Source organism: Trachemys scripta, chromosome 11 (assembly GCF_013100865.1).
Source record: "Trachemys scripta elegans isolate TJP31775 chromosome 11, CAS_Tse_1.0, whole genome shotgun sequence".
NCBI lineage: Eukaryota > Metazoa > Chordata > Testudines > Emydidae > Trachemys > Trachemys scripta.
Window position 1 is genome coordinate 6,609,428 of NC_048308.1, and position 11,699 is coordinate 6,621,126.

The window sequence follows — 11,699 nt, forward strand, 5'->3', positions numbered from 1 at the left end:
TTTGGAGCCCAAAAAGCCGGACATGTCCGGGAAAATCTGGACGTATGGTAACCCTAATGTTGCTTGATTTATATCCTTTCAGCAGGCCGAGCCTGGAATGCTATTTACATACTATTTGCAGTCAATAGTTTCCCTCATTTGTTTCTAGGGAAGGGTACAGTATTAGGAGCACCTGCCAGGCCTGGCTAATCCTACCTTCTTTCAGGATCCCTAGTTCCTTAGCACTACCCCCCTGTCTGCTTATGTAGTCCCAGTAAGGGGTGGGAGGTTATGTCCACCCAATTAGCCCCTCAACTGTCTCTCTACTCAGTTAATTGGCTCCCTGTGCCAACTACCTGTCTTTCAGTCAGGTGCCAGTTTTATGTATACTGGTGGGGATTTGAGTGACAGGGTGTGAAGTCAGCTCCTGACGAAGCGCATCCTGTTACAGGGTTAGTTAACACCAGTTAAAATGCACCTTTTTTCCTATTCCAAGGTCTCAGATGCTACAGTGATGAGGGTCACTTAGGTATTCAGATAGGGACCATCAGGAATTGCCACCATATCATCCTAGTGCAGGGTGGAACAATATGGGTGGGTCTCTTCCCCCTTATCTATTGGGGTTGCTGGGACCTAATGGGCCTATAACTTTGCACCCCTTCTCCATCCTCTGCACATTTTCAAGCCCCTCCACCCTATCACTGCTGCATTAGGATGCATGATCCCATGGAGATTGGCAAGACTGGGAACGCTAGTCAGTGCCTAGCCTTTCTTCCCCTCACGTAGAATAAATAGGACAAGAGTTTAAGATGTGAAAATGGACCTTCTCCTGACTGGTCTTTTGACAACTGCCAGCACTCTCTCCTCTAACTCATCTGGTATCATGTTAGTGTTTGGTGCATTGCCTGCCTTCCTTTGCCGATAAACCCACTCAAAATGATTCCTCATTTTGCATCACCTTAATCTAGGTACTGTCCAAGTATATCAGCTATCATCTTGTATTTTGTTTATGGTCCATATAATGCTTCTCCACATGCTCAACATCCATCCCCTCTTGTTAACTGTAAATGCTATGAGCTACTGAAGCACACATCTGAAGTCCAAGTCGTATATCCCCTGGTGGCTGTAGGATTGCTCTCTATTTCAGTAGTGGCGCTCTCTTGCTTTCTTTCCCCTCTTATCTATTCTAGGCTCTCGCTGTGTCTTTCCCAGGGGCAGCTCCAGGCACCAGTGCAGCAAGTCCGGTGGCTTCGGCAGCAATTCAGTAGCGGGGACACCAATTGTGCGGCACTGGCGGCCCTCCCGCAGGCATGCCGCCGAATCCGCATGACCAGCGGACTGCCCGCAGGCGCGCCGCCGAAAGCCACCTGCCAGCCGTGCTTGGGGCGGCAAAAAACATAGAGCCACCCCTGGTCTCTTCGTCTCCTCCATGTCCTCTTTTTTATTATTAATTATGTTTATTACAGTAGTGCCTAGGGACCAGTCAGAAACAGGGCCCAATTGTGCTAGGCACTGAACAAACACAGAGTAGTAATTTGTTCCTGCTCCAGAGAGTTTGCACTTATCTACACTTACTTTACTGCAGCTGCACCCATGTAGCACTTAATGAAGATGCTACCTACACCAATGGGAGAGCTTCTCCCATCAGCGTAGGTACTCCTCCTCCCCAAGAGGCAGTAGCTAAGTCAACGGAAGAAGCCCTCCCATCAATGTAGCGCTGTCTACACTGGGAGTTAGATCATATAACTATGTTGCTCAGGGGGGTGGATTTTCCACACCGTAGAGCGACAGAGTGATACCAACATAAATTTGTAGTGTAGACTAGGGCTGAATAATCTCCTTTCCTGCCTTTTCCTATTACTAATCCTGTTCTCCTACCAGTGGTTCACACAATATATTGCACAAATGTGCAAGGAGGCATAACCCCATGACTCTGTTGAAATATACAAGAGCCACATTAAGTAGAGATGTGTCTGAGACACACAATTCCAATATGGTTTTATGTCTGGATTGTGTAATTTCCCTCCCTACACCACCACTAAAGTTCAGGTATGTTTGGTTTCAAGGTTCATGTTCAGGCCAGCTCCATGGATGAATCTCATAGAACAGAGCCAAGAATCAGGCTTGGAATCTTTATGGATTGTTGCCATGGATCAACTTCAAACTCATAAAGAATCACTGAATTAACCATCCTTACCCGGGTGATCATACAGTCAAAGAAGCAACATAAGGGAACAAACTCTTCAACAGAAGCTGAAGTTAATGACCAAAAGGTCAAACACATTTACAGCTCACTCTTTAACAAGAACCAACATTTCAACTGATACATAGTATCAATCAGCAAGGACTTGTCCAGAAAATTATAGATTTGAGGATGGGGAAATAGGCTATCTAGAAATCTATTTCTTTTCCTGTAAACTGAAAATGTAATTTCTAATGGAATGAATAGCTTACAGCATGTCCTATAGCACCACCTAGCAGGTTAATTTAAAAAGTGATCTATGTGCCTAGATCTTTGTCTATGTGTATGTAATAAAGTGACAGCACAGTTCTGTCCTACCATATCATTGATTCATTCCTAAATGCCTATTGAAACCAGAATCTAATCAGGTTTTGGATCAGACATTGAACTTGATATAGGATACAAGAAACTCAGTAGGGTTTGGGTCTCCACTTTTTAAAATACATCTTATTTATTATGAAAGTGTCAAGAGAAATCTGTGTAAAACTCCCTGATGAGAATCATGATTGACAAATTTGCTCCATTGGCATGAGGGAACTTTCTACTACAAGAGTAAAACTCATCTGTGCCAGACAAAGTTTCCTGAGGTGCCGATCCCAGAGTGTGGAATGAACTCCCGCAGGACCTAAGAGCCATCACAAACCTCACCGCCTTCCTTTCCAAGTGCAAGCCACTATTTAAAAATAAACAAACAATAAAATAACCTTCTACACACTGCACATGCTAATCTCCCTCTGGGGAGAGGATGGGAGAGAGAATGACCACACAGGATAGATGTTAGTCACATCATTTAATGAATTCCTAATAAAGATACTAAGGTGATGAGGGGTATATAAGAACCTATATAGATCCTTTTGCAAGAAAGCATTTGGAGTTTCTGCACTGAATGGAATGAACCCATGGAAATTCACTTCCTCCTAACTGAAGTCGGAATAATATACTTTTTTTTTTCTGAGCCTAAACGACTGTAACAAATGTGTGGCCTCCTGGAGCTTCAGAGTTACATTTATGTTGCAGACAAAATAGCTAGAGTATTTCCAAGATGTGAAGTTCTCTTTTCATTGCACAACCTGTAGAAGTTGGGGCTACACTAATTGTAGGCACATCTCCAAGGAAGGGGTGGGGTGTCCATGGCTTCAGTTTGATGCTTGTGCAATTAAGGCCTTAATTACATGAGTAAGGGTTAAAGGATCTGGCCCTTCAGCTGTTGAATCCTCAGGATAGGGACTTATCAACATTTTTCTTTTAAAGCACCATGCTCTGTAGCATTTTTGTATTACTCATATCAGCAAACCCTGGGCCAACTCTAGGTTGCAATATGAGAGGTCCTGCTTTCAATGGTAATGAGATTCATTTCTGCAAACATTGTGGAAATATATCCCTTATTAACGTATGCTACTCTCATAACATTTTTGTGGTTATTTTGTGCTGACAGGAGCCTATTCTTTATTTATTTACTTAAATTTAACCTCCTCCTAGCAAGCCTGTTTGATCTTCTTTGTGACTTAGGAGAAAGGAGCTGTTCAGAGGGATTCTTCTTCCCAGAATGCATCAGTTTCAGAGCCCCCCCCACAACCACCACCATACACACACACACACACACACACTCCTTAAATAACTTGCTTGCTCTTTGCATCTGTACTGGATACAGTTTGCACAGCTGTCCAGACTCCAGAGCGTATGTGAACAGGCAACTTTTCCAGTTGGCACCAATGAGCAATTCTACAGCTGCTTCTGGTTTTTCTTCCCCAGAGATATGGTAGTATCGAACCATACATGTGTCAAAGGTTTAACGGAAACCTTGAGATGCCAGCACATTTGGGGGAAAAAGTTGTGTTAGCCTGTTTGGAGAAGCTTTGTGTGAGATGAATCAGGCCTTTCTTTTTGTCTTGGCGATATTCACAGAAAATCAGAGGGTGAAATTCTGGTCCCATCAAAGTCAATAGGAATTTCGCCATTGATTTTTTTTCCCAGTAGAGCCAGGATTTCACTCAGGGAGCCTATATTATTGCAAGTGAAACACAGAACTTCTGACCTGCAAAAAGAAAAGTCTGAATAGGTCTGGTTGAAAAATGCTCTATATTTTCCACAAATAAAATTTTACAATAAAACAAAATATTTTAATTTTCGTTTATCTTTAGGTGGATTTAAAAAAATCCCAATAAAATGAAAACCAAAACACAAAATTTTGTTTTTTGGAAAACAGAAATTTTCAGAATCTCCCACCCCTTTTCTTTCCTTTTCCTCTTCCTCCTTCATTCTCCTGCCCCACCCAACTCCACCGAAAAGGAAGGGGACAAACACTTTTTTGATATTTTAAAACCAAATTGTCTTTCAGTTTCTTATTGAAAAATGTTGAAATTTTCAGCCAAAATACCATGCAAACCTTTCTGCAAACTATTCATTTTGGCTGAAAAGCCATTTTCCTTGTTTTGATGACAACCTATCTCCCAGCTCCAAGTTTGAATAATAATTCACGTTGTTTGTTAATGCAATAATTTACCAATACTGCATGCAGTGTAGTTGGAGATATTACCTCACTCACTCTGTTTCTATAACAGCGGGTCTCAACCGGGGTACACAGATGTCTTCCAGGGGGTACATTGACTCATCTTGATATTTGCCTAGTTTTACAACAGGCTACATAAAAAGCACCAGCAAAGTCAGTACAAACTAAAATTTCATAAAGACAATGGCTTGTTTATACTACTCTGTATATTATGCACTGACAAGTAAGTACAATAGTTATATTCTGATTTATTTTGTAATTATGTGGCAAAAACGAGAACGTAAGCAATTTTTCAGTAATAGTGTGCTATGACACTTGTATTTTTATGTCTGATTTTGTAAGCAAATAGGTTCTAAGAGAGGTGAAACTTGGGGTATGCAAGACAAATCTGACTCCTGAAAGAGAGAGTAGTCTGGAAAGGTTGAGAACCAGTGTGGATCTTTATGAGCTCGAAAAGGAAGTGCGGGTAGTGAGCACATTGCCTCAGCCCTAAATTTAACCTGAGGACTCTCCTGTACGTAAACACAAGCCAGCACTTTCAAAGCGGTGTGTCTAAACTCCCAGAGATGAACACTCCCAAACTTGGGGGGTCTATGATAGCCAGCCCTGGCTGCAAACTTCTGTGGATAACAGTAAAGGGTTAAAAGAACAGGAGTCCTTGTGGCACCTTAGAGACTAACAAATGTATTAGAGCATAAGCGTTCTTGGGCTACAGCCCACTTCTACACAGAGTCAATTGCATGCCCTGCTGCAGAAGTCTAACCCATGGTCCACCCTTGCCAGGGTCGCTGATTTTTCAATTTCAGCTGTAACCAGTCAAAATGCCCCAAAAGAGGTCAAACAGCCTCAGGCATGCAACAGGCAATGGTTACACCCGGCCTGCGTTGCTATGACGACCCCAGCCGCCGGCCACTCCCCCCCCCCCCCCCCCTTCGCCGCAGCGCCGCGCTTGCGCCCCCCCCCCCCGTTTCGCCAGCCCCGCTCCCCCGCCCAGTGGCCCGAGCGCACCCCAGCCGCAGCCCGGAGAGGCAGGTGAGACGCGGAGTGAAACGTGGGGCGGCAGCAGGCTGTGACCCGGGGTGCGAGCGGGAGAGAGAGAGAACAGCCCTTCTTTGCTGGGCCTGGGCCGAGTGACTACCAGGCTTGAAGCAGGGGGGCTTGATTTTCTGCCCCCCCCCCGGTTTTGCAGGCATCTCCTTTGGCTGCCTGGAGGTGACCCCTGATTGCCATGCACGTACGGGAGAGAGGCACTGGGCTCTGTGCCCCCAGCGGTCACGGTTCTTGAGAAATCCCTTGGGGTTGGGGGTTGGTTTTGTTTTTTCCCCCGCAGCAATTACGGAGCTCCTCCTCCCTCTCCAGTTTTGCATTCACTGAAGTGACCAATACAACTCTCAGGGACGTCAGTGAGATTGAAACCCGATTCTGAACGGCCACCTCACTTTCCTATGCTAGTGCCGAGGGTAACGCCGTTGAAATCGGTTGCGATGGTTTATAAGACAGCCTGCTGGGAGAATTTGAATGGGAGGGAGTTTTACTCAAGGGGCAGTAAGAGAGACTTCTCAGGGCCTGATTCCCAGCTGACTTTCACCTTGTGTTGTCATGTACATAGTGATGCCCATTATCATGATAGTTGGCGTTTTTCTTAAAGTTCAGGTCCCAGAGCTATGTGATTAGGTCAGAGTTTCTACTTTCATGTTTAAAAAATGGTTTCTAAGTGTCAAGATTATATAGAAAAGATTGAAATCATTAACCCTTTAGGCTAGGAAAGGCAGGCTAAGGAAAAGACTTTTCTTAAAACTTCTGTTGCATCTGAAGAAGTGGGGGTTTTTTTACCCATGAAAGCTTATGCCCAAATAAATCTGTTAGTCTTTAAGGTGCCACCGGGACTCCTCTTTGTTCTTAAAACTTCATAACTTTTAAACCAGGTCCCATAAAAACATGACACTGACTGATGGCGTTTGAACACTTGGGGTTGGCAGCTCTACTTCCACCTGTGGAAAGGGCTGGAAATCTTGCCAAATTGGAATGGTGGCAGTGTTTGATTCCCCACCTTGTCCAGGGGTGAAATTGAGAATTGGGCACATTTATTTTAAGTAAAAGAACATCTCTTATTGCAGGGGTGGGCAAACTTTTTGGCCCGAGGGCCACATTGGGGTTGCAAAACTGTATGGAGGAGCAGGTAGGGAAGGCTGTGCCTCCCCAAACAGCCTGGCCCCAGCCCCCTATCTGCCCACTCCCACTTCCTGCCCCCTGACTGCCCCCCTCAGAACCTCTGACCTATCCAACCCCTCCCTGCTCCTTGTCCCCTAACTGCCCCCTCCTGGGACCCCACCCCCATCCAACCCCCTGCTCCCAGTCCCCTGACTGCCCTGCCCCCTATCCACACCCCCACCCCCTGACAGGCCCCGCAGGACCCCACGCCTAACCAAACCCCCATGTTCCCCATCTCCTGACCCCTATCCACACCCCTGCCCCTGACAGGTCCCCCCGGGATTCCCACGCTTATGCAACCCCCGCTGCTCCCTGTCCCCTGACCACCCCCCTCCCCCCCCGAACCTCTGCCCCATCCAACCGCTCCCTGTCCCCTGACTGCCCTTCGGGACCCTCTGCCCCTTACCCAACCTCCGACCCCCTTACCATGCCGCTCAGAGTAGCATGTCTGGCAGCCGTGCCGCCCAGCCAGAGCTAGACATGCTGCGGCTCTGCTCTGCAGGAGCACGCCGCTCCGCCGACCCGAGTGCTGCCCGCGTGGCTGCAGGTGTGGGGGGACAGCAGGGGAGGGGCTGAGGGCTAGCCTCCCTGGGTGGGAGCTCAAGGGTCAGGCAGGACGGTCCTGTGGACCGGATGTGGCCCGTGGACCGTAGTTTGCCCACCTCTGTCTTATTGGATTCACTCAGTGTAACTTGGCTCTGGGCACTGCATGGGCAGCACTAATTTGGGAGTCAAATTTGCAGTATAAAAATCATTAATGCTATGAAAATTGAAGGGGAAAAGTTCCTTAATATATCTTTTGTCCAGCCTTCCCCCTCTTAAGAAGTAATTTTTACTGGGAGATAATACAACAGAAATAAAGGGCCATGATCTTGCAGTCCTCTGCTACTAGTCCTCGTGGACGTCAATAGATCTCCTTGCTTGAGTGAGGGACTGCAGGCAGGATGAGGCCCAATGATAGAAACAAAGCATTGCACCTTACATTAGGGCTCAGGGTTGTAAACACTTGTGTGACTTCCATGGGGACTGATCAAATAAGTAAGAAAATCCAGAGCTTGTGCCATTAAAAAACATCCTTTAGTGTTAGTTTTCAGTCGCCTTCTTTGTAAGTATGTTGTATAAGATTATGAATAAAAATACCGATCATACACTTAAAGGCCCATGTCCTTAGCTGGTTTGCAAACCTGGTTTACAGCAGCTGAGGACCTGGTCTAAAGATTGGGTAGCACTTGAAAAAGCTATTGAGAAACAGTCCTTTGTTTTATGGAAAAAAAAACAGGATGATTATTCCAAATTCCCCTGGTCACTCTGCTTATCCCCCACACTGCGTCTGTACGTGGTAGAGCAGCTAGGTTCCAATCCTGTAATGAGCTCAGCATGGACATAAGGGCCGTCTCACATGGCTTCCGAGCACTGGGCAGGCAGAGCTCAGTTGTAAGATTGAAGCCTTATCTGCTATGGAAGTTATGATTTTTCAAATTGAGGAGTATGACTTGAAGGGGAAAAATAGGAGAAACTATGAATGACAATGTTGAAATGTGCATCATCTAGGCAGAATTCTTTGAGATCTCGCACAAGGTATTATCTGGTTTTTCTTCTACGATTATTTTGGTTTTTCACATTTTTTTTACTTGTAACCTTTTTCTGAAACCTTGGTTCCTGCTAAGCCAACCCCACAACTGGATAGTTGCTTTTAAGAAAACTATTTGCAGGCCTGTTGTTTTGTGCTGTTGTAAGCTGCTGATAGTATGTTTCCTGTACCTCCGAGCATATGCATCTTTTACCGACCACCTCTTGAGGGCCTACCTCTTTGGCTGAAGCTGTAAAGGTGTGTGCTTTTAGCTCAGGAGGTCACTGGTTCAATTCCCCATCTGGCTCAAAGTGCCATTTGTCACATTATCATCTCCCTTTGAAGTGCTGGCTGCTTCACTTTAAATGAAGTGACATTTTCAGTGACACATTAGCCTTGTGAATATGCCAAAGAGTCACTAATGCCAAAGAGGTTTTTCAGGTTTATCATTGGCAATGTCACTGAAGTGTAACTGAAATGTACAACTCGGGTATAATATCAAGAGGGTTTTTTTCAATAGATTAGGGCCTGATCCTGCAAATTGTGCTCTTTAACCTAATCTTCTTTGATGAACTTAAACGTCTTTTTTGGGAGGACAGTGGGGCTCAGCATCTCAAATCATTAACAGAACGTAAGAGTAGAATGTAAGACGATAGGTAAATACAATACCATAGTTCTGCCTTAATTTATGTGCCAAGACAGGCATTATTGTTATTTATTAAGCACCTACTATGTTCTCACTGCTGTACAAGGCATTTATCAAGACAGTCCTTGCATCGGAAAATTTATAGTCTGAAAGACAGTCCTAGGAAGAGGAGAGAGAAATGTCAGACAATAAAGAGATCCAATTAATTTGATCACTTTTAGCTTTTTCTGTTTAATACTCATTGTTGCTGCTGATCACTAAGGGAGGAGATTTTCAAGGCACAGGGGGGAATTAGGCCTCCAGTTCCCATTGAGCATCAATGAGACGTGTCGATTTCCCCCTCTATATCTTTCTATGTCTCCTACTAAAATGATGTGATTCTAGGACCTATGGGGGCAGATGCCACGGTCACTGGGCTTCCACGTGAGCATAGGGCTCTGCTGTGCCTAAAAACTTGCAGGGCTGAAGCCATAAGTATCACTGATGCCACCATCTGTGCTCAGAGAAGCAGAAAATCTTGAACGAAAGGATTTGGCAGGTTAAAAAGTTTTCCCTTCATCTTTCTCTTTAAAGAGTCGGAGAAGAGTTTCCTGCTTGGAAACTACTTCTGTTCCAAGTCCTACCCTGGCCAAGACTAGTTTACCTTTTTTGGGCTTCTTTTTTAAGAAGGTAGTTATTTCAGAAAGAGCTCTTTAAAGGGCCATTTCAATTTTTTTGGAAGAATCCTTGTTTGTTCGTTTTTTTTCCTGGGAGAATAAGGAGAGTAATGCTATCACCAAACAAAAGACTCCGAGTCAAGAGAGCTTTCAGCAATACTAGTGTAATCTACTCACAGTGGCACTCTGTGCCCCCCCTAGTGGTGATTAGTCTCCCTTTACAGGTATTTGGGCAAATAATTCCCCTTTCCTTTGTCTTAGTTCCTTCCATCTGTAAATTAGAGGATAATAATTCTTCCCTAGGTCTTTAGATTTAATTATTGTTAGAAGTATCACTTTTGGAGTCCTCAGATGCAGAACTGTTCAATGATGTATTTTATTTTCAAATAAACTGATTTTTTTTTTTTTTTTAATATTTTCAGGCTCTGTTTAAAAAAAGCAAAAATGCATTGGTTTTCAATTGTTGAAAACAGAATAATTTTCAGTCTTTCACTAAAATTTAGAAACTGCAACTTTGCTTGAAAATATTTCTGCTTTACCAGCAAGTCTTGATGAAATCTTAACCGTCTTTTTCTTTGACGAAAAGCACTATATAACATGAAGTGTATTATGACAATTAACGCCAGTCAATATGCTTTTATGGAAAATAGGCATTGTCAAACAAACCTGATCTCATTCTTTGAGGAGATTACACATTTGGCTGATAAAGGCAACTGCGCACATTAATGTACTTAGACTTTAATGAGGTATTTGACTTAGTACCACCCAACATTATGACTATTGATATTGTATTATGCTGTTTTTTTATACATTAAATGAAAAAAATGATCGCCAATGGGGAATCATAATTGAATAGGTGTGTTTCTTGAGTCACTCAAGGATAAGTACTAGGAACTACGTTATTCAGCATTTTCATCAATGATCTGAAAGTAAATATAAAATCGCTGCTGATAAAATGTGCAGATGATACAGATCGGAGGAATGGTAAAAATGATGAGAACGGGGCAGTTACATGGACCCATCTGAATCACTAGGTAAGCTGGGCCCATTCAAACAAAATGTGTTTTTATACAGCCAAATAAAATAAATTTAAATATCTGGGAACAAGGAATGCAGGCCATGCCTACAGGATGGGAGGTTGTAGACTGGAAAGCAGGAACTCTGAAAAGGATTTAGGGGTCATAATGGACAAGCAAGTTAATGTGAGCTTTCAGTCCGATGCTAGAGCTGTGAGTAGGAATATGGAGGCAATTTTACCCCTGTGTATTGCACTGGTCCAGTATCAGTCTCACTACTGCATACAGTGCTGGTGTCCACATTTTTGAAAGGAATGTTGAGAAGTTGGAGAGGATGCAGAGAAGAACCACAAAAATGATTTGAGGGCTGGAGAAAATGCCTTGCAGTGAGAGTCTTAAAGAGCTCAATATGTTCAATTTATCAAAAAAAGATTGAAAGGTAACTTGATTACAGTGTTTAAGTACCTTCATGGGGAGAAAATACCACGTATTAAAGGGCTCTTTGATCTAGTGGAGAAAGGCATAACAAGAACCAGTGGCTGGAAGCTGAAGCCAAACAAACTCAAATTAGAAATAATGTGCACATTTTTAACTGTGACAACCCAGGGCACTGGTGGATTCTCCAACGCTTGATGTCTTTAGACCAAGACTGGATGTCTTTCTGGAAGATATGCTTAAGCATAACATTATTAAACATAATTTATTGCACTCGATACAGGATAATTCGGTGAAATTTAAGAGCCTGTGTTATACAGGAGGGTCAGACTAGATCAGGGGTCGGCAACGTTTGGCACGCGGCTCGCCAGGGTAAGCACCCTGGCGGGCCGGGCCAGTTTATTTACCTGCTGACGTGGCAGGTTCGGCCGATCG

General features: G+C 44.0%; 1 protein-coding gene across 1 annotated transcript in view; it reads left to right on the plus strand.

The window, feature by feature from the left end:
* The first annotated feature begins 5,710 nt into the window (after nt 1-5,710).
* The window catches only part of TMEM177 (transmembrane protein 177), an 8,160-nt gene continuing 2,171 nt past the window's right edge, over nt 5,711-11,699 (plus strand). Inside the window, exon 1 of the mRNA XM_034786438.1 lies at nt 5,711-5,762. The gene's annotated coding sequence lies outside the window, so the exon portion shown is untranslated. The remainder of the gene's footprint in view (nt 5,763-11,699) is intronic.